General features: G+C 40.2%; 1 long non-coding RNA gene across 1 annotated transcript; it reads left to right on the top strand.

Moving 5' to 3' along the window:
* Nucleotides 1–585: 585 nt before the first annotated feature.
* LOC119707669 lies at nt 586–21,453 on the top strand. Its single transcript, XR_005258804.1, has 2 exons — nt 586–665; nt 21,338–21,453. It is a non-coding gene; the product is annotated as an uncharacterized LOC119707669 (long non-coding RNA).
* Nucleotides 21,454–21,945: the final 492 nt, after the last annotated feature.

Here is a 21,945-nt window from a genome sequence, read left to right on the forward strand (position 1 = left end):
CGGGAGGCTGCGGAGAAGGTGAGAAACTGGGCGCGGAGCGGGCGCGGGGAGGGAGAAAGGCGAAGGTGGGAGGAATTAAAAGCGGAAAAAGTGATGCTGCCGCGGGGGCTGCGGAGGGCTGCGCGAGTGGTGGGAGGCGGGGCCGGGCCGCGGGGGCATGGGATGGGATGGGGTGGCGGAGGAGAGGAGGGGGAGGGAGAGAGGAGGCAGGGAAAGAAGGGAAAGGAAGGAAAAAAATAAATAAACAAAAGGGAGAAACTTCTCTGCGCGTTTTCCCCTCAGTTTTTTCAGAAGATCAAAGCAATTAAGTTAACTATCGCTATTTTTTATCGCTATTAAATTTCCACCCACTTCCACGCTTTATGCAGGGATTGAAAGTGCAGGAACTCAAACGCCGCGGGAAGGCTGTTTTCCAATACAATGTTTGCTGCACTCTTCAAAGTGTTGGAAATCTACACCTAAGACAAGAGACAGGTTTCTCTTTTTTTTTTTTTTTTTTTAAGTCACACAGTTACTTTGGTGATACCTCAAGTGCAACTCTGCCTTCTCTAGTGGCAACATGTACCAGTATAGCACCTACCTATCAATTACACCAGTGAAGAGGAGCCTTAACTAGACTTACCAGTAGGACTGTGCCGCTTGCACTGTGCCGTGACATCCAACAGGTACGTTCTGAGTTCAGAGTCACACTCATGGGCTCAACACTTGCCAGCAGCATGAGACTACACAAAATGGAGTATCACTGGGCATTCCTTATTTTAATGGTAGTTCTGGAAATGCTGAAAGCTTCCTGCCTAAAACCAGGTGAGGGAAAGATCCTTAGTGCTACAACAATAGTCTTTAACCCAAAGACTTTACTTGCTTGTTTTTTTTGGGGTTTTTTTTGTTTGTTTGTTTGGTTGGTTGGTTTTTTTAGGGAAGCAATATATTCCACCTTTTCCTCTCTTCCCTTGCATTGTCCCTTGGAAGGCTGTTAATGTTGCAATGTCCGAGCCCTGAGTTTTGTTTGACCCTGCCATTGCGCACAGGTGAAGGTGGCCACAGTACTGCCAGGAGACAAAGCAACACCCACATGCACAGGAAGAAAAATTACAATAACCACTTTCCAAAGGAATCTGCTAATCATTTTTGTTCCACCTTTTCAAATAACTGCTGGTGACTCAGGCTTGACATGGCTCCCATAATCTTCACACATAATTAAGCAATTTATACCTGGTATCTGTGGGTAGACGCTGCTGTCAACACTCAGGCCGGTTCTGGAAATGGCTGAATTGCTTTCCTGGGGAAAAAAGAACTAACAAACAACAACCACCTCTTGCTTTCTGCCACCTTTGATTAAATAATCTTAAATAACAAGGCTGTACAGTAGGGAAATTTGCTTGTGTGGGCCATTGCTTTTGAAGCTGATGTGACAGCTTGTTGCACGACTCTGTACGTGTTCTTCCATTTCATGGTGACGAATGCAAGAGTCGAGTGGAGCGAGAAGTTCTTCCCTTTGTTACTCTGAATTGATAAAATAAGTTCTGCCGGCTGTGATGTTACTCTGATATCAGTGTTTCACACCTCAGCAGTCTGAAAGTGGCCATAGTGTCTATAGCATGGGCTGAGGGGCCCCAGAGTGGACTCCTACAAACCCAGAGTCTTGCTGGCACCACTCCCACTGCAGCATCAGTGTCAGAGGGAGCAGGGAGAAATCGTGCTGCCCCCACAGGTTACCATTTGCCTGTATTAAATAGAATATTCTGAGTAATACATGTGTTGTCTTCAGTTTTCTGAACTTTTCTTGCATGGGCAGGGTTGTCCCAAATATATATGTATCGTCAAGGAGCCCTGCAAGGGCCCCAGGACATCTCGACTCTGAGAGGGAAATAGGAAACTTGTGCTGGGGGTGAAGCAGGCTGCGGTGTCCAACCAGACATTTAAAAGAGATCCAGACTATGTAACACATGGACATAAATTAAACTGGGAAAAAAAATAATGTTAGACTTGTGGAATCCTCAGTTAGAGGTGAAAAACACTCTCTGTTCTTCTCTCCCCCACAGTGAAATAGGATGGTTTCTTTCATAACTGCACCATCCAAACCACTTTTTAGACTCGTGGCTTATTTCCATTATTTTAGCAAAGGTGTGTCTCATTCTGCATGTAATATTTGAAATAGGGGAGACTTAGTAGCACTTTCCAGATTAGCTAGTCCATAACGACACAGAATGCTATCATGAAAGAATGACTTCTCAGTCTCATGCAAAGGGAGGAGAAATTTAACACAGTTAAGAAAATGCAGATGCAACCCAGTCATTGGGAGGATTTTTCCAGTTGTTGGATGCTGCAGATAGTGGTAGAGTCCCTCCAGAAAATATTTGTTTGCTCTTCATCCTGGCACATGCTGAACTCATCTGCACAAAGCAAAAGAAGACACTAGAATTAAGTCAAGACATCAAACAGTTTTTCATATATAAGCTCATAGACCATTTTTAGGAATTTCTCCCCATTTTTTTCCCACTTTTTTTTTTTTTCAAATGAGAAAAGCAGTTATGCTAAAAACATCATGGGGAGTAATTCTGAACTGGCAGAGAGATGGGATAGATGATTGAATAGATTCTTTCCATCTCCGCATTTTGTGATCTGTGAACTCACCTTTGGGAAACTTTTCTCATTTCAGACTGAGTTTCACTCCCCTAGGGTTGTCTGAAGAAGGTGAGATATTTAACCTAAGCAGCATTAACATTACCACTGTGTTTTGGCTTTAAAAGCTAGCAAGATGTCTCAGCCTGAAGAAACCATCACAGCGTTACTCCTCTCTTGTTTGCTTTCTTCCTGGAGGCCTCTCCACAATACCTTCTGCTGGTGCTTCACACTGCGAGCCAGAGGTGCAGTTAGCTGGATGTGCTGTGGGGCGCATGCATCCTAAGGTGTGCTGTGACTTCCTTATGCTTCCAGGCTTGTTCCTCACAGGCTGAAAGCTCACATGAGGGACACCAGTTAAATATGGTGTTCAGTGCAGTTTTTAACAAAAAGCCCATCTTTCTTCCCTGCAGTGGATGGTCCTCTTGCCAAGGACTGCCCAGGTATCTGTAAGCCCTGAGAAGCCCTGCAGCTCCTTGCTGCCTCCAATACTAGGTTAGTGCTTAGTGAGCATGGCAGTGTCCTCAGCCAGTAATCCCATTTAATGGGGCTCATTGTAGTGCAGGGGAACTGGGTGACAAGCATCCGAGTAATTGTTCTTAAATGAGGAATCTGCAGAGAAGTTCATTTGGGATCTAATGACTCACACTAACCATTTTTTTGGAGACCAATCAGCAAATTAGGGGAGAGCCTTCAAAGATGAAAGGTGTGGAGGAAAGGACAGGAGTCAAAAGCAGTCCAAAGCATTTGATCAAGCACCTGGGAATGAAGAGTGAGAATAGTTTGTAGGAGTGACAGTCTGTGCACATGTGCTGATGTGGTGATGATATTGTGAGGCTTGCAAAAGGATCAGGGAGATCCCCAGCTATAGAGCAACTGATTTTCCTCTGGCTTCATTCCCATAAAAATCACTTCTGTCACAGTACCCAAGCATTGCTTCTCCTAGGTTGGATTCTTCTGGGTGGTTGATTTTACTCCAAGCAGCTGCATTTATAGCCAAAAGCCCAGGATCCAGAATAATGTTTAATTTAGTTTGCAGCTCAGAGGATGTAAGGAGGAAGTAATGTGGATATTAGTTCAGGAAAAAAACCCAGTAACCTGGAAACAGAGACATAAGAGGACATTCCCCCATTTCAGCTAGAACAGTTTACCATCACATGGTGCTACGAGGACAGCATCAGGCTGATATCCAGTCGTCTACAGGTTTTCTTTATATTCTTAAACTTTCCAAATTAGAGACAGTGCAAAATTATGTAAATAACTGTATGTAATACATAACTATTTTTGATGTAAAAAATGACTCCTGGTGCCAAGAAACAATTAATATTTGAAAGAGAAAAACCTCAGAAAAATCTCATTGCATTTATATTTCTTTTCAGACTGGAACTTTGTGGCTTGGAGAATGGATACACTGACCTTTTGCTGGTGTGTGCTTCAGCTCTTGCCACAGACATCTGAGTGCAAGGGAGCTCAGCTGTCCTCCCCAAACCCCTACACATGCAGACTCCTGTGATCAGGAGCCTATGCTGGTCTTGCCACAGATTTCCTGTGCGGTCTTGGATAGGAAGGTGTCTGTGTGCCTCAGTTTTTCCATCTGTAAAATAAGAACGATGTTACACCGCTTCACCAGTGCAGCTAAATTTCTGCTTTAAAAGCACTCTGTGACCTTTGGGTGAAGGGTGGTAATGAGCTGTTTGCCTTATTTATAAGTATCATTTGCTGTGATATAAATATTTTTTTGTATTGTTCATGCTGTGTTTATTTTGTGCAAGTGAATACAGTCCCAATGAAAGCAGGAGACCAAGTATTTTGCTTTCCCACGTAACTCAACCAGCGTTCCCAAATCCTGATCTCTAACACCTCTGCTATTGCAGTCCTGGGCCTCTCTTGAGCAGAAACTGCTGATCATGCCAAATTCTCTGGTGTTTTGTAATGTGGGCTAACATGGGCTGAGGTTTGGATGAGACCAATAGACTCATTTTCACTTAGGGCCTGCAGCAGCACTGAAGCTGGAGAGAACAGAAGTGAAAGGTCAGTGTTTCCCTTCTCTGAGCCACACAGCTCCTGTTTGAAAGCAAATAAAAATATAATATGACTCCTAATATTTATAAATTTTTTTGATAGCTTTAGTGCCTTTCTTCCAACTTTACACTAAGAGGACATTTAGATGTTATTACTTTTATGCATTTGCATTGTTTCTTACTTGGAAGGTTTGCTTGAAATAAATACAACTGTAGACCTAATACTTCTCTCATTTTCCTAATTTTGTATGTCTGAATTTATGTGTAGAGTGTTAGCCAATATTTAGTTTGCTTTATGGAACAAAGTGGGTGAACATGACCATGCACTTTGAGAAAATAAGGTCTGAGTAGACATGGATAAGCAATTAAGTTGCCACAACTTAAAGTGTGTCTTTAGAGAATGATTAAAATGCGCACTTAGCTAGGGTGAGCTGGGATCATGTGCACAATAAATTACTGTGGCTTGGTAGATGAATAATAAATTGTTAAATCACAATAAATGGACAATTTACCATGTCCATATCCAGAAGGACATGGCAGTATCTGCTTTCCACTTCCAAAGGGTGGTTTCATCTGCTTTTCTGGATTTCCTCTGGAGTCAATCAGAGAGGCACACACAAGCAAAGAGATGATCCCACTTATTTTGTGCATTCTGTTTTGAAATGGTGGAAATCAAACACTTTGATGGCTAAAGTTGGTCAGATGAATCCTACATGAAATACATACAATGGTATTATTATCAAAACCTCTTCTTTTCTTGAAAGTAGTTCTTGAAGGATAGAATCCTAGAATGATTTGGGTTGGAAGAGACTTTAAGGATCATCTAGTTCCAAATTACCTGCCATGGACAGGGACAGCTTCCACTAGACTGATTTGCTCAGAGTTCCATCCAGCCTGGCCTTGAACACTTCCAGGGATGCCCATCCACAGCTTCTCTGGTCAACCTATTCCAGTGTTTCATCGCCCTCACAGTAAAAAATATAATAATAATAATAATAATAATAATAATAATAATAATAATAATAATAATAATAATAAGTGCACATATAAAACCTTGAGACAAGCTTAGCAACTCAGTATACACATCAAATATCTGAGAAAGCTGGTGATGCAGCCAAGCCCTCAAATACCACTACCACCACCCCATTTGTTTTGAGAGGAGTTCTGCTGTGGACAACCCAGTGAGTGAAGAAGGACTGTTTCTCAACAGGTATACTACTTGAGACAGTCATGCCATGTTTCTGAAGGAGCCATCCAAGCAGCACATAAGGAATTACTTCATTACAGAAAGACAATCCACAAGGACATTTTATCTCCAGTTACTACATAGCATCGCATCCTGGAACCTACATAGAAAATCACTGAGTGATTGCTGCTTAAGCTCATATCTAGCTGTAAACTCAGTACTGTCTTCCAAACCTTTGTCCAAGACCTGATATCCAGGTCTCTGTTAAAGGAGAAACTGGATGGAATGTATTGCATGGCACTGCCTCATCACAAGCAGCCCAGTATAAAAAGTCTGTGGCAAGGTATACAGATCAAATCCCAGAAACAGATTTTTTAGCAAATAAGGGTGAATCTCCAGAATTCTGAATCAAGTAGTCACTAAAAGCATTGAATTCTGCTGAGAATTTTATGAAAAACATGAAAGTATACTTTGATGAGACTGCTCACCATTTTCATCTCTAATTACATGAGAAAGACTACCAAAATAAAAAAAAAAAAAAACTGCGTTTTTCATTGGATCTTCTGCTACAGGTATTCATTACCATGAGAAATGTGAAGCTGGAGAAGAAGCAGAAGAAGGAAAACAAGCTGTTGTGCAACTTCTGTGAAACTCTGAATTTATTTGACTGAGATGAGGACTGCAAGTTAACCCTTGTATCAGAAACCACCCTATCGACATTATAGTCTGCCTGCCTGACATTGCTCTTATTCTTGATGCTGAGGGTCTTTCATTGAAACAGAAATATAGAAGTTATTGTTGCCCTGGGTATAACATCTCACCCTGCAATAGTTGCTTTGTGATTGAAATGAGTTTTTGACCTGGCAGAGTTCGTAATGAGCCAAATTTGAGCAGTTACAGCCCCAGGTCACTTGAGCACATTACAGGGACAGAGCAGAAGAACATGATGGCTATCAAACAGCTGGCTGGGGATGCCCTGCTGGTGGAGTCCTCTGCACTTGCTCCTCATCAAACCTCAACAAAAGTTTACAGAGAACAAGCAAGCAGTCCCTTCCCTGCTGAGCGTAGTATATTTTCACGTGGTAAAGAATTAGGTGGATTCATTTTCTGCTGTAATTGAAGAAAAACAGCATACCAGAATATACACTGTACTGTATATATGATAGGCACAATGGTATAATTGGAAAAGGGGCTCCATGTTTCTCCCCCTTTCTGGAAATAAATTCCTGTAAAAATATAACTAAAGGTAATAAAAGTATCAGTAGGGAATAAATAAATAAATAAATAAAGAAAAAAGGTTCTGTGCTGAAGATAGTAAAGCAAACAAGCAGGAACGGATTTATCAGCGTAAGGGGAGGAAAAGGAGATAACAGGAATAAGGCAGAGGGGAGAACACAGAAAGAATATGTGGCACTTGTCTGCTAGGAGAAAGATTATTTTTCCAGAGTTTAAAGGAATCACTTTTTCTCCTGCAATTTTTTTTTTCTTAAGAAAAACTAAGGGCAAGACCAACAGAACTTCCCAGAAGCAGACTTAATGAAAACTGAGGTGGAATCTTTGTGGGCTGCAACTCAAATGTCTATTAGTGAGAAGGAGGAGGAAGACTCAGCACCCCAGAATCCTGAAAAGGGAGGCAAGCCTTCCTGGCCATGGAGGAAGGCCTGGAACAAGTAGTCCTGAGTGGAGCTCAGATCTGGTGACCTCTGTGATCAGGCCATGTATCACAAGGCCCTATAAAATGAGTCCACTAACAAAACCTCGTGAGTTGTTTGCTAAAATTTTGCTGAAAGCATTTTAAAATTTGGCTAATGAAAAAGCTACATGCTCTTTTCCAGACTTGCTTAGGGAGGAAGTTTCTCTGCCCCAGAGCTCTCTTCAGAGATACCTGGGGTAACTCAAAGTATCACTACAGAATTGTTTGTCATATATGGGGCACTTCAGTTTTTTGTCCACTTTGATAGGTCTGTTTAGAATTCAGTGTGATGCTCTCACTGAAACTACCTTTTCCTTATTTTTCCCTACAAGAACTGCTACTTGTGTGCCAAGTCAGTTGAGGAAATGTGACAGCTCTCAGATACTACTAGAAATCAGTTATTGGACATGAACAGTTGTTTGGGTTAAATTTACTTGGAACAAGTGATTTCCAAAAATATTTATCATCAATACAAAAATAAGGCTGAAGACTTCTAATGAACATCTTAATTATTTCAAAGCTTCTAGCATATATTTTAATTTGTTATCTCTTCTGGTTTATACCCTCATGTTGGTTGATGGACCTATATCTAATATTTAAATTTTCTATCCATATAGTTTCTCACATTTTATGTTATTTTTATTATAGTCTTCAAAATTACCTTTAATAAAGCCCCAAATTTTGGTACCACTGAAATTACCAAGTGTATGTTTATGAGCTCTGTCTCTTTAAGAGCAAATACAAAATCAAACTGGATTTTTTTTAGCACAAGCTGTTTTCAACTTCTAAATGAACAAGGAAAGCTTTGCAGAAATTTTTGAAGTGTTCTCTGAAATATCTCCTTACTTAAAACAAAGCCATATCACATCAGCCATTAGAAAAATATTCTCCTTTGCCAACAGACCACACGTGAAGCTTCAGGTGGGAAAAAATTAGGCTTACAAAAGAAGAAGAAAAAAATATTGAGTCTTCCAATAAAAATCAACATGGAACTGCTACTGTAGTTCCATTATAAAGACTCATAAAAACATTTCCAGTTGCTCCCTAGTAGGTCTCATTTCCATTAGCAAAACCCCTCTTTATTTCTTCCACAGTTTCTTATAGGTCTTTAAGGAGCTATGAAAAGTCCCTTGCCAACAGGGAATTTCTTGCAGAAATAAAGTGTCTTAGGAAACTTTTTTTTTATAGATCTGGAAATGTATTAATGATTAAAGGCTTGATCCTTCAGAGCTGAGTGTTTGCAGTTTCCATTGGCTTCTGTGTGAATTACAGATGCTGGGCATCTTTTCATATCAGCTATAATATCTGAATACCTCAAGTGTTAGATGATTGTACCAGGCTTGAAGGAAACCTTAGTGCTTTGCCTTCTAAACCACTCAACAGAACACGGGTTCTCATATTGAAACCCATGAGCTTCAAATGCAGGATTCAGGCCCTTAAAATCATGGGACAGGCTTAAAATTCATGAGCTTTTTCGGTTTTTATGTGATTCATGACTTTGAATCTTTTTTCAAAGTCAGCTTCTTGCCTTTTAGGTTTTCTCTGCAGAAATCCAGGCTGGAAATGCACTTTTCTTCAGAATAGATTGGTTTAATTACCTGTCTCCTGCACCTGGGACTAAATAAAATGTCAAACATTTAGTGTTGTGCTACAGGCCTTGATGTGGCAAAGTCATTGTCCCTTTTGCAGGTCTGGTGCCGTGCTCCGGCTTGTCTGTCCTGTCCCTGTGCTTTCTCAACACTTAGCCGGGGACACAGAACCAGAGCAGAAAAAAAAATCTGTGGGAGGCAGAGCTGCAGCTGCTGGAGGAGCTTATTTTATCTGTCAGCAACTGTACATGAACCCTCTCTACTGCAGGATAAAATCTGACAGAGAGGCATAAGTCCTGACAGAGAAAGTTTTATGTACATTAAAGTCCCCATCAACCTGTCAATGCATAAATGGCCATGTGCAATGTAAGTGATGATTAAAAATGATCCAAAAGAAAGCATTTAAAAACCAAATGAACCAGCCCACTACCCCAGATCTACACCAAAGCTTCTTGATAAGTTAAACTCTTTTTAAGTCGGAGATCAGCAACAAAAGGCCTGACTGCCAAAAGGCATTTTAGACATTCAGCAGATTTCCTTTTAAAACGTAAGATAAGAAACCATCAAAATATAAATGAAAAAGACCCCAGTCAATGGTATAAAATTTCTTGAGGAATCAAGGAAAGTGTATCCCATTTGTGAGTCTGCTTCCAAGGCCTTGTCCCTCTCCTTCAGCTTTTGTGATTTTGTGTTTATGGTAAAACCACTTTAGAGTTGGAATGGCCACATTCTGCCTACAGCCCAATAGCGGTTCCCCTTGGAAGGATATTTATTATTCCTGCTGCCTTTAATTGCCTGGTTAATCTGTGTAACCAAGTACTGTAATCCATGTAATCCCGTGGCCTTTTCATTTGTCCTTTATTGACCAGAGAGGTATTTGTTATGCTGCTGCTTGTGCTCTTCCTTCCACACAGGCTGTCAGCTCTTCACACATGAGGATTTCCCACCACACTCAGTGTTTGTACAGAGCTGGCACAACCGGCCTGAAGCTTCCAAGGGCTCCCAGATAAAACAAACAAGTACCCCTGAAGCCACCCTAGTGATTTGCTGAGGTTTATTTGCCTATTTATACCATTGAAGCTGGCAGAGGGCAAGGGAATGAGAAGAAAAATGACATTTTCCTTAAAAAAAAAAAAAAAGAAAAATAATAGAGAGTCAGGTGTTGTGGAGAACCAAGCTGCATCTGTTTCATAGTGTTTTCAGACCTCTAGATAGTCACCTTCTGGGGAGGTACCAGAAAAAAACTCAAATTTTTCAAAGATGAAAGTCAGCTCAATGTTCTGTAAGGCAATGACAATTAAGTCAGTAATATTTTCTCAGAACCTTTCCATCAATATAAGGTACTCCTTTAATTGTGTCACTCAAATAACATTGCAGTTGTGGGTGAAAAATGTTCATTTTTCTGCATTTCCATGCCACTGAGGTTAACAGATGTACCTACTCCGGTGGTACGTCCATATGAATGTCTGCTCTACACACTGAATAAATGACAGAGGATATTTGTCAAGCTGCCCCTGGGAGTGGCCCCCTATTTTTTGTATAAGCTTCAGATAAAAGTCTAAACATCTGGATACTTATAAAAATCATCCAGAGCTCCTGGATGTCGAGTCTTTTCTCTCATTCATTTGGACTGAAGTTGTCAGTGGGCACAGAAGTGTTGTAATGTGAGGCGTAATCAGCCAGTGGACAGAAATAGGAATCAGATGTCTTTCAAATAAAACTTGCCTCTCCACCAGCAATCCTCCAGCGAATCTCCCACACCTGTGGATGAGGGTTACACTGCTGTTACTGCCATTTAGAGCTCTTTTAATGCTGGATGTGTTTTTTAAAAGACAGCTCTCGCAGCTTATAAAGCAAGGTTTTGGCTTCAGCTAATGAAAAGCATTAGTGTACTGTGGGAGGTGCAGGGAGAGAAAGATTATAATTAAATCTCTCCACTCCTCTCCTGTCTCTAAGGGCTTGGATAAGAAACAGTTCTGCTGGGCAGCTGAATTTTAGCTAAATAAGATAGCTGGGGGAGGGAGCCTTCTTGGTGGTTTCATATATGCTTGCACATGTGGTAGGGCCAGGGAACATTTCTGATGAAAATAAAATTGTTCTGGGCTCAATCCAGCTGAAAATACCGGCAGCTTGCCGGGCCCTGCAACTTTCATAAGGTTGCAGATCCTGGCTCCTAGCAGGAAGCTTGGCCCAGCCACTGCAGAAGGCCCAGCAAGCAAAACAATAGCTTTGTGCCTGAAAATTGCACATCAAGTTGGGAGAGGCAGGAGGATGTGCGCCAACATGCTCCCTCTGTCCCAGTGCTGCCGAGGCTGGGCTCCTTCTTGTACCTTCAATTCCCCTTGCCCCACAGCCTGTGAGCACAGCCAAGAAATTACACAGGAGCCCAAAGCTGGAGGCTGTGGCTCCTCTGCTCACAAAAAAGGTCTGGTGGGCCTTGGCATCTCCTAGGCTGTTGGTGATGACCAGTAATGGTCTGCTGCAGGGGGAACATGGTTCTCCTCTCATCCTCCTGTGTGTTCCTTTTACTATCAGCCTCTCCTGAGTTTGATTTGGTCTCGAAGAGCAAATATTTGTTGACATGATTTACGATTTACATGAATTTATATAGCACCCTTTAAGTACATCACAAGCGGGTCTTTATAAGAACTAAGTTTGAAACAATGTAGGTGCAACATGCCAAAAAAATACAGCTATTGAAAACAGAAGACTAAAAGACCCCAAACAACATTTTAAAACTTCTGAAGGAATTTGATGTAAATCCTTTTCTTGGAGTGTAGGGGAATGTTGGATTCATGGCTTTGGATTGCTGGGAGGCATGTTCAATACACTCTTAGGTTGAGAATGGAGACTGAACCTATGTTGGGCACAAAAACCCAAAAAAATCCGAGGACATAACCTAAGTCAGATATTAGAGACATGGGCAACAAAAATGTTTTAAACTTAATGCTACAGAAGTAATTCCTGCAGCTCTTTGGACCAGACTCAGCTCTGCATCATCTCAGTATTTGCATCTCATCACTCTAAAATCACTGGTGGTCTAGAACTTCTCACATCATGACAAGATGGCCTGTTCCAGGACCAGAAACAGGAGCAACATGAGCAGGGTCAATTCACCTTTCTGACATACAATCAAATGCAGATGCAAAATTTTGCTTTAAGTTTATTTTAAAAGGGAAAAAGACAACTTTCTACCAAAACACAACCCTGATCCTGGCAAATATGCACATTTCTCAGAATTATACTGGTCTGGAGGAGTGGAAAGGCTCATAGGCACACTGATTTCCACCCATGGAAAGGTGTTTTTTTTCAAAAAGTTCTTGTTTTTTTCCAAAAACATTTCTTACTAAGAATATTCACAAGCACAGAAAACATGGAATACAGTGAAAAATAATGTTGAAGTAAAACCAAGCTTCTAGTTCTCCTTATCATCTCTTTGATCACTGATAAGCCCTTGCACCCACAGTCATTTAATGTAATTTAATCCAGTAGTAATTAATCCCCATCCAAAAGAGAATTTATAAACATACATCAACCCACCATGAGGATTACACCTTAAGATGCTACACACACACTTGCATGCTGTACTGAAGCCTTCATTTTCCCTTTCCTGTAGGGGAACAGCTCTTCTTCCTGTGACCAGGGAGTTAACCTGAAAATTTGCCTGCCACTCTTGTTTTTTCTGGTCTAGCAAAGCTTTCTCAAATATTTCAGCTGTGGTTGGATAGCAGGCCTGATTTTGCACTTTGGAAGTGACTGAAATTTTTGCTCTTGATTTCAGTGTATTCAGGATTAGATCTTACCAAGCAGCAGAAACATAGTAAGTATGTGTGTGACCTGTGCTTTCAGAGTTTCTCAGCATCTTGGACTACCAGGTCAGTCTCTCTTCAGAAGCACATATTTGAAGAGAATGTAAATACCATTTATATATGCACATGCATACACACACTCCATGCATGTACGTATATATAATAATATTACTTTATCACGAGAATTGTGCAAACCTGATCTAAATACAAGACAATATTACTTTAATGATGGAGATCTTTGCTTTTCACTGCAGTTGGCTTTGTTGAATTAAACTACAACACTTTTATCAGAAATACACCTAGATATGTAATCCAAATGACACAGAGCCCTGTTAAGCACAGAGAGACATTTTAGTTTCAGTTATACCAATGTAATTGCTGCTGAAGATGAAAGACATCCCTCTGATCTTACACCAGGAAGATGTACTTCTTCTAAGCAAAAGACATAAAAGACCTGTCAGACTTGTGCTCCTCAGTGGGATTGATATCTCTGTAAGTGGGCCTGTTTGAGTTGAAGATGTGTGTACATTCATTATGGGAGCTTTTCTTCTTCCCCTAAGTGCAACATTTGCATACAGGCACAACTGCATTACATATAAGAACGTAATAAATAAAATGCTTTGCTTGTGAACATGCAGTAGAACTCTAGCACGTAATTTTATGAGAGAGTATTTTTGCATAATCTGATTCTTACATTGTAACATGTTTCAAATATAGTATAATGCTCTCTCACTTTGAAGTGATAGCCTGCATAGAACGATGTCTCACGGGCTAAGCCAACAGCCCCTTGCTCTTGCAAACACACTCTAAAAACAGGCTGGAGCTCTCAGAAGAAATGCACTGAATGGGTTTAGACCAGGGGCTCACTGGTCTGGATAACACTCCATAGGACCTTGGCAGAATTGACTGCAAAAGACACAGGACCAAGGTCCCAGCAGTCCATAGCTCCCTGGAAGAACCATCTTCTCTTAAGCCACATTGCAGCTTGGCCCATAATGGATAGGAGTAATGTACATTGAGGTCCTCTTGTATACATGGCACCTCCACACCAAATCTTTGATGTGCTTTCCAGGGCAGTGATAATTAATTTTAAATAAACACTGTGGGAAGGCCACACCTCCCTCCATGTCCCATTCGGCTGCTGCTTTCTGCTGAAGTGCCAGTCTTTGTGCATCACGCTGAAAAGCAATGTGTTATTCCAGATAGTCCTGTGAGGGCTCTGGGAGTCACTCTGCCTTGGACCAGGACAGCTGGCAGTATTTCAGACCACATAAAAGCTGCCACATGATGGAGTCAGGACCATTTACAAAAAGCTGTGAGCGCAATGCTTCGGGACAAGGGTACAATATGAGCAGGGAGGGAAATGTGACAAGGGAGGGGGGCAGCGAGACAGTGGAGACACCACGTGCCTGGTGTAAGTCTGGGGTAGAAGGGACACATCTGCAAGCCGAAATTAAGTCAATAAAATTGCAGTGTCTCAGGAAGCCTCTCGGAATAGGCACAGTAATCCTTGCTGTATGTATGTCTAGAAATGCATGTCACAGCATTAGTGACAGACTTCCACAGAGAAGCAAAAGGGGTTGTTTCTTCCATCTTAAAAATAATTTCCTTATTGTAATGATGGTACACTATGACACTGTTCTCTCAGTATTTAGGTACTGAATTCCCCTTTTTTAGAAGGGACTTGAGTGACCTGTGGACCTACCATCTATGTACTGAGCCCTCTTTGTTATTTGTGCCTTTTGGAGAGATTATGCTCTCATGACTTATATAAAGAGTCTGCCGTCTTAGAGAGGATTTCATATGACCCCATGATCCCATTATTTAAGTACTAAGATCCTTCTTGTTAGAGGTTACTTTAGCCACCATTTAAACACTCGGCTCCCCAGAATAGGGCTTTCCCCACCAGTGTCAATAAAGTTAGCTTTTGTTCAAGTGCTCTTCCTCTGCAATTAAATCACACTTGAATGGCAACAATCTTTTTTTTTTTTTTTTAATAGCATGGCCTCATTCAGGCTGCATCCACCCATGCCAGTGGCATGTTAAGCAAAATCCAAACCCAAGAGTGGATGTGGATGTTGACTGTGGGTTGTGCAGCTGAGCCAACTGTGGCTCTGAGCCCCACCAGTCAGCACAGGAGTGCAAGGACTGAGCATGAAATGGTGATGGCATCCTAGATGACTGTGATGAACTCCTTAAATAACACATGCTCAGGCAAACCCCCAAATCATTGTCACAGCAAACTGACATGATGAAAAGAACTAACTTTGAAACTGCTACTGTGTCCTTGCCTTTTTGTCTCGAGCATTTCACATTTGTGAACCATGTGCTTTGTGGGCAGTTATGCTGGTAGCATAAAAGCTTTGTTTTAGCATGTTTAGGTAAAGAATGCTTAATAGGACTCACAGAGGACAGTTTTAATAATAAGTGGAGAGAGGCTCTTGCAAATTTCAGGGATCTGAAAGAAAAGCCACGAAACTGCATAGTGAGGAATAATGCTTTTTAGAAGACAAGTACTGCATGGAGCAGAGCATTTCAATTCCACAAACAAGAGACAGAAGGAGAAAGACAACTAGGTATAAAGGAACTACAGTGATAATATATAAGATGTGGCAGGAAAAATATGATGCAGACAAGAATACGGCAATGTGGAAAAGTAATACAGAAAGTAAAGGCACAGGGAAATAAATAGGTCCATTAAATACCTGTCTTTCCATTGTAGAACTGTAGGTGGATCATGAAAGGAGAAGAGGACAATGAGGAATTCCTATAGGAATTTCATAGTTTAGAGATGGCAAAAATTCTTTTAAAGATGTAGCCAGTGATGTTTGAAATAAATCATTCCATGAGACACTTCACAAGTAGCAGAAGGAGCTAGGTGCTGCTCACATGAGTATTATACAGCAATATACCTACAGAGGCTGTGAAAAATCACCTGGTCCAGAGGAAGATATATCTGAGGTGACCTTTGGCTTAGTGGTCTGATATTTAGGAGATGCTTAATAGATTTTTGTGTATCAGGATAGTTTCAGATAACTGAGGTGTTGACTTTGTGCCAGGATTCATGAAGGCAAATAGGTAACTCTAAACAAAAGCAATGAGAGGTTGTCTCATCAGACAGAAATTTTAAGAAAAAAAAATAGAGTGAACGAAGTGAAAATGATCAATAAAGGAGGCAGAATAGAACTCTTTCCTAGTTATTTGCTATTCCGTTCTTTAAATTGTTCTTGACTGATGACTTTAAAAACCCACAATAGATTGAAGAAATTACTTTATTTGACCCCATAGAAACATTTTATTTGGTATTCAAGTATAAAATGTTCTTACAAAAAAGCTGAAGCAAATTTTGAAATGAAAGATTTCAGACTAAAACATTCAAATACTTAGTTTTTAAAATGCCAACCCAATACTTTTCAGCTGTTTTTTAGGTTCTCCTTGTACCCCTACATACATGAAAACACATGTTTTCAGCTGTAATAATTTCAGAGATGTAACATTATTTCAGAAAATTTATTGGTCTGTTTCAATTTGCATTTTTCAATGTGTAAAAGGAGCTTTAAAGAAACTTTTCACTCAAACGTAACAAGGAAATTATAGATGAGAAAATATTGCCAATCAATATTGGAAATACAGATATAATTTTACATTTGTACATACAGATGTTAGAACATTAAGTATAGTTCTGGTCATCCCATATTTATAAAAATATGTTGAAAAACTGAAGAAGTTATAAAACAATGAGCCAAGAAAAATATTTCAGTGCAGGAAAAAAAAAAATTGCACAGTGCAAGACCTCAGAATCTGTTCAAAAAGAGGATGAATAAGTAACTTGCATGTGCCACATATTCTTTCATCACAAGATATTCTGGGACTAAAGTGAAGAAAAGTACAACTAAAAAAAATGTTTTGGAAAGCCAAAGCAATTTATTGTCCCAAAAGTCTTCACTTCAAGGCGAGATGTATATATGGGAGATTCAGAGAAACTCAAGGTAGAAAACGTGATATTGAGCAAATTTAATTTAAAACAAACAAACAAACACAAAAGAAGCCCAAACCCAAACAAATCTGAACAAAACCATGGCCTCTTTTATCCTGGGAAATCAATCCTGATGATCTAATAGCTTTTCTGAGCACATGTGTGTGACTTGCTGACTCTGTTTCTATGGATAACACTTTGTGGAGCAGACCCAAGTCTTCCTGCACATCCAATTTACCTTTTTTTGGCAGACCACCGAGAGGAGAGATAGTTGTGCAGCTATTGCCAAAGCTAGTAAGAAGTGTATCTTGGACAAGACAAAGCCCTGCTTGGAGAGAGATTTAACCTGAAGTGATGTATATCTTCAAGCAAACAGGGAAGTCATGAGCACTCTGAAGCCCATTCTGCCTTTGGTTCCTCGCTGCTCTTGCATGGTGTTGGGTGAATTCAGGGCTGCTATTGCCCTCCCTATGCACATCTGTGCCTTCTCATTTCTAATGTTTCATGGTATTGAGGAGACAGAAGTTCTGTAACACTCTTGTCCCCCTTCTATAACAAAGCCATTAAGACCTCATTTAAACCTGTGTCTCTCCATTGATTCCTAAAGGTTTTAGTCAGTGTCTCTGAAATTCATCCACAGTGGTTTGCTGTACCCAGAGCTCCCAGCCCAACTTGAGTTACTGTCTTCAGAGAGGCCTGAGCCCTCAAAAGGTTTTATTTCCTACCCCTCTGCTTCTTAACTTGGAGTCTTCAGCTCCTCTTACACAAACTGACAATGCAAAAAAGATTTGGGGATCATGTCTAAAATGGTTTGGAATTTGACTCTCATGAATCCTTATCTGTTAGCGGGTTGGAGTTTTCCTCTTCCTAAGAAAGCAAACAAATCTCATTTCTTTTTAGAAGTCCAAATATCCCAGAAAACTAATTGCAAAATCATACTGACTGTACAGACACCAGTGCAAAGTGCTCCTGACTGTCAGCTACATGAAAATCCAGATAATCAACACCATTAAAATCAACAATTGGGTTTGTAGGACCCAATCCTCTGAAGAGTCTCTTTGTTTCCAGAGACATTTTGTGCTTCACTAAGTAAAAAAGTCATCATATTTCAAGGTGAAATTTTGCAGGCCATTGATCTAGGATGTGAGTTAGTTCCATTGGGTATTTTGGAAAATCAGAAACAACATATTTATTTAATTTAGAAAAATTACTTCCGTCCAAGGCTGTTTCTCAAAAAATATTCATGACAGCCAAACTTGCAAACTTGCTACATATACGTGCCAGGCATAGCATAAAGAAAAATAGCTCAATACTTTGTGAAATCTTGCTGAAAAAGAATTGCATATTGGATTGTAACAAATCTTAAAAGAGCTTCCAATATCCTGGAAAAATAATCACAGTTTTAAGGGGCTAGTAAATCTTTGCATGGTAGTTAGCAAATGTTTCAATAAACTGTAAAGATTCCTTCTAACGATTTTCATACTTAGTCACTGAATGATTAACCATGTTGCTTTTCCTAAAGTTCACATAAAATAATAAGAAATAGACTTTCCAAAATAGTAAGACATTGTGATTCTTATGCCAATAGGAAAAGCCAAGGGCATTAAAAATTAAAGATGACATCTCCAATCTGGATTTTGACCCTAGCTAAGTAATTTTCATGCTTCTGGAATCTCTTGGTCCCCTGAGCAAAATGGACAAGACCATTCTCCCAAAAGCTGAGGATACACCTGACCTAAATTCTTTCAGACTACAAATTTAGGGAGCAGAAATTAAGGTTGGCTTAGCTATTGAATTTGTTTGTTTTGTTACATAAGGCATGGTACACTTTGCAGAAATAACTGCTGAAATAACTAAGTGACTTATGAGCAAAGTGTAATCTAAAAGAAAAAGGGTGTTTGGCTGTGTTACCTGGTTTAAAGGAGCTTAAAATTTCTCTTCTGTGCTCCATTATTTCCTCCTCTATTTTTTTTTTAAGTGTGTAACAAACTTGAAATTTGATAAAGGTTGGGCTTTTTTCTCTAAAAAAGGTCAATCTTTTGTAATAAAAGCCTCTGAATGTTAGGAGGTGTGTGAGGGGTTGTGTGTTGTATTTTGTGGGGGTTTTTTTGTCCTGAAAAACATAAAGATAGAACATGCAGAACATACGCAGATGGAAACCAAATTTTGCTACCAGTCAGAAAGCTCACTTCTACTTCCCTGGAAATAGAAGATTAAAAGTTCATTTTGCCCTGAACCTGGCATCCTGTACCAAAGTCAAAGAGCAAAGAAACAACAGTTCACTAAAATACTGTCTAGTAGTCATGGCTCAGAGACTTTCTGTGTTGGGGTTGGTATCTTTGTATGTAGTTGCACACATAGGATTTGTCCCCTGAACCTTTACTGTCATTTTGTTTGAAGGACATCCTCAGCATAAGCACATGTGAAGGAGCTTTCTTTTGCTTGCTTTCAGCCTGACATCTGCTAGATGTTCTTGCCCTGTGTGAAAGTGAGAGGGTTTTATTCACCTTCCCACCTCTGTCATTCAGCATTTCAATTCAAAACTCTGAGGTCTTCATGGTGTAGACCAGAAAGGAATAATTTTTGGATAGTTCAATAAAGCTAAAATTAAATGTTATATTTACATTTAAGTGCCAAACTTTGAATGAGATTCTCGTGAAACATTTCCATTTTGTAAAATCAGGGAAACCTTTTTTTGACAAAAAAAAACCTGTCTTCTGGAAAATATTCAAGCTTCTCTGAGTGTTATGCTACATTTTTGGCTAAAGAACCTCAGTAAGGGCTCTTTATTTTTATTTTAATACAAGGTGTCAAAATTAATTATCAGAAATTTCACTGACATAAAGGAAAATATTTGGGCCAGGGCATTCATTGTTATAAAGACTATTACCAGAATTTTCATGCTGCAGCCATAACCACATATTCATGTAGACTAACTAAATAAAATACAGATTTCAAGCAAGCAAGGGTAGAATTTTTGGCTAATACACACAAGGCAATATCTTTTGTGAAGTTTGACTTTTATCAGTTCATGTTGCTCAGCTTTGACTACAGATATTTTGGACTCTTAACAATCTGCTCATTTAAAGAAGTTGACTCAGAAATGAGGGAGGCCAGAGGCCTGCCAGAGATTATGCCATCCCTCTTATGGAGCAGTCTCAAGAAAGAAATGGCAAAAAGGCAATTTTGTGTTTGGTATCTGTATCCTGCCTAAGCCCCAGTTCAGCTGCCTAGCCCCTGCAGAAGACTCTCTGTTGCTCAGACATATTTTCCCCTTTATAAATCCATGCTGACTTCTCCCAGTCACCAACTTGTCCTTAATATGTTTGGAAATGGCTTTGTTCTATCACTTTCCTAATGATTGGGTTGAGGCTGAGTGGATTATAGTTCCCTGGATCCTTCTTCATGTCATTCTTGAAGATAAGAGTGAAATTTGCTTTTCTCCAGTCCTAAGGAGTCTCTTGAGATACCCATGACTTTTCAAGACCATCAGGAGCAGCCTCACAATGGCAACCACAGTTCCCCCTCATGGTATAGGTTGCCAGGTCCATGGGTATGGGTACATTTGGTTTGTTTAAATATTCCCTAACCTGGTCTTTCTCCACAAAGGGAAGTACTGCCTTGTTCCCACCTTTTCCACCAGTTTCAAGAACCTGGGATTCCTGAAGGTATATCTTATCAGTAAAGACAAGGAGGAGAGATTTGAGCACTTTGGTCTTTTTCCATGTCCTTTGTCACCATGTCTCCTGCCCTATTCTGCAGGGGGCTCACATTTTCCCTGGTCTTCCTTTTGCTTTTGTTGCTGTGAAGCTTTTCCTCATCACCTTTCAGGCAGGTTCTGGCTTTCCCAACCCTGGTGCTGCATGCTTAGGCCGTATCACTGTGGTCCTCCTAGGTCATCTCTCTCTGCTTCTACTTCTTTAATTGAAGTTTAAAATGTTGAGCTTTTAAAAAAATATAGCAGAAAACATTCCAGAGAGGGAAGAATAAGCCTGACAAACTTATGGTAACTCACATTGCTGAAGAGGCACATGGACCACATTTCCTGAGTGTTGATGGCTCCTGTCATGTACCATGCTGTCCAGCTGAGGAGTGACAAAGATATAAAAAACCAAAGCTTGATTTTGGCCCAGAAACATCATTCAAAGATGTCTCTGTATGCAGGCTTGGAGACTGCAAACGCTCCAAAGCTTCGCTAAAACAATGCCCTGAGCTGAAATAATACATGTGTGATATGTCAAACACAAGATCACGAAACCTTGTGATCTTTTAGGGGGATATGGGCTGGGAAATATGGAATATTCCTGAAAGGTTTGGCATTAAAAGCGACACCCATTATTGTGACTTTTGCTCATGAATATGGCAAGAATTTATCATAATACATATTGTTAGACATGTAAGCTATTTAGCAGGAAAATTAAACTTTTTGTTTTTCTTCTAGGAAGAAGGAAATTCCACATGGGAATTCTGAATATTGGGTTGTTCTCCTTCAAGATGCTGGATAAAGAAAGATATAAAGATGATAAATTGAGAAATTTTTTCTACTTTTTTTTTTTTAATAAATCCTTGTTTCAGTGGATTCCAAGTTAATTATTTTTCAGAACTATTCTGAAATAGGGACTAGGAGGGAGAGACAGTGTACTTACACACACTCTAAAATAGTTGATGATTTCTTGAAGCACAAACCTTGGAGGGCGTAGACACTACATAAATCTCTTTCTCGAGGTTTGGGGCCAGGGCTTGAGCCAGGTGTCTGAACCCCCAGCTAAGCAGCTGCACCAAGACGTGCTTCTACAGGAGTTCTCCTCTTTCTCTTTTGGAAGGAAGCTGGGTCTGGAGCTTCTGAACAGGAGTTTTTCAGGTCTAGTTGTAGTAAAGATTTTCTTATTTCAGCAAATAGTAATTTTCCAATTTAAAACATGCGCTGTGGACTAAGTTTCCTGCCTTGCTCCAAGGCTGGGTGTCTTCAGAGTCTGGAGATGTTCAGGAAGGTGGAAAGTGCCTCACGCAAGGGGCAGAGGGCCCATCATCTCACGTGACTACACAGCA

Source organism: Motacilla alba, chromosome 1 (assembly GCF_015832195.1).
Source record: "Motacilla alba alba isolate MOTALB_02 chromosome 1, Motacilla_alba_V1.0_pri, whole genome shotgun sequence".
In the NCBI taxonomy this organism is placed as follows: domain Eukaryota; kingdom Metazoa; phylum Chordata; class Aves; order Passeriformes; family Motacillidae; genus Motacilla; species Motacilla alba.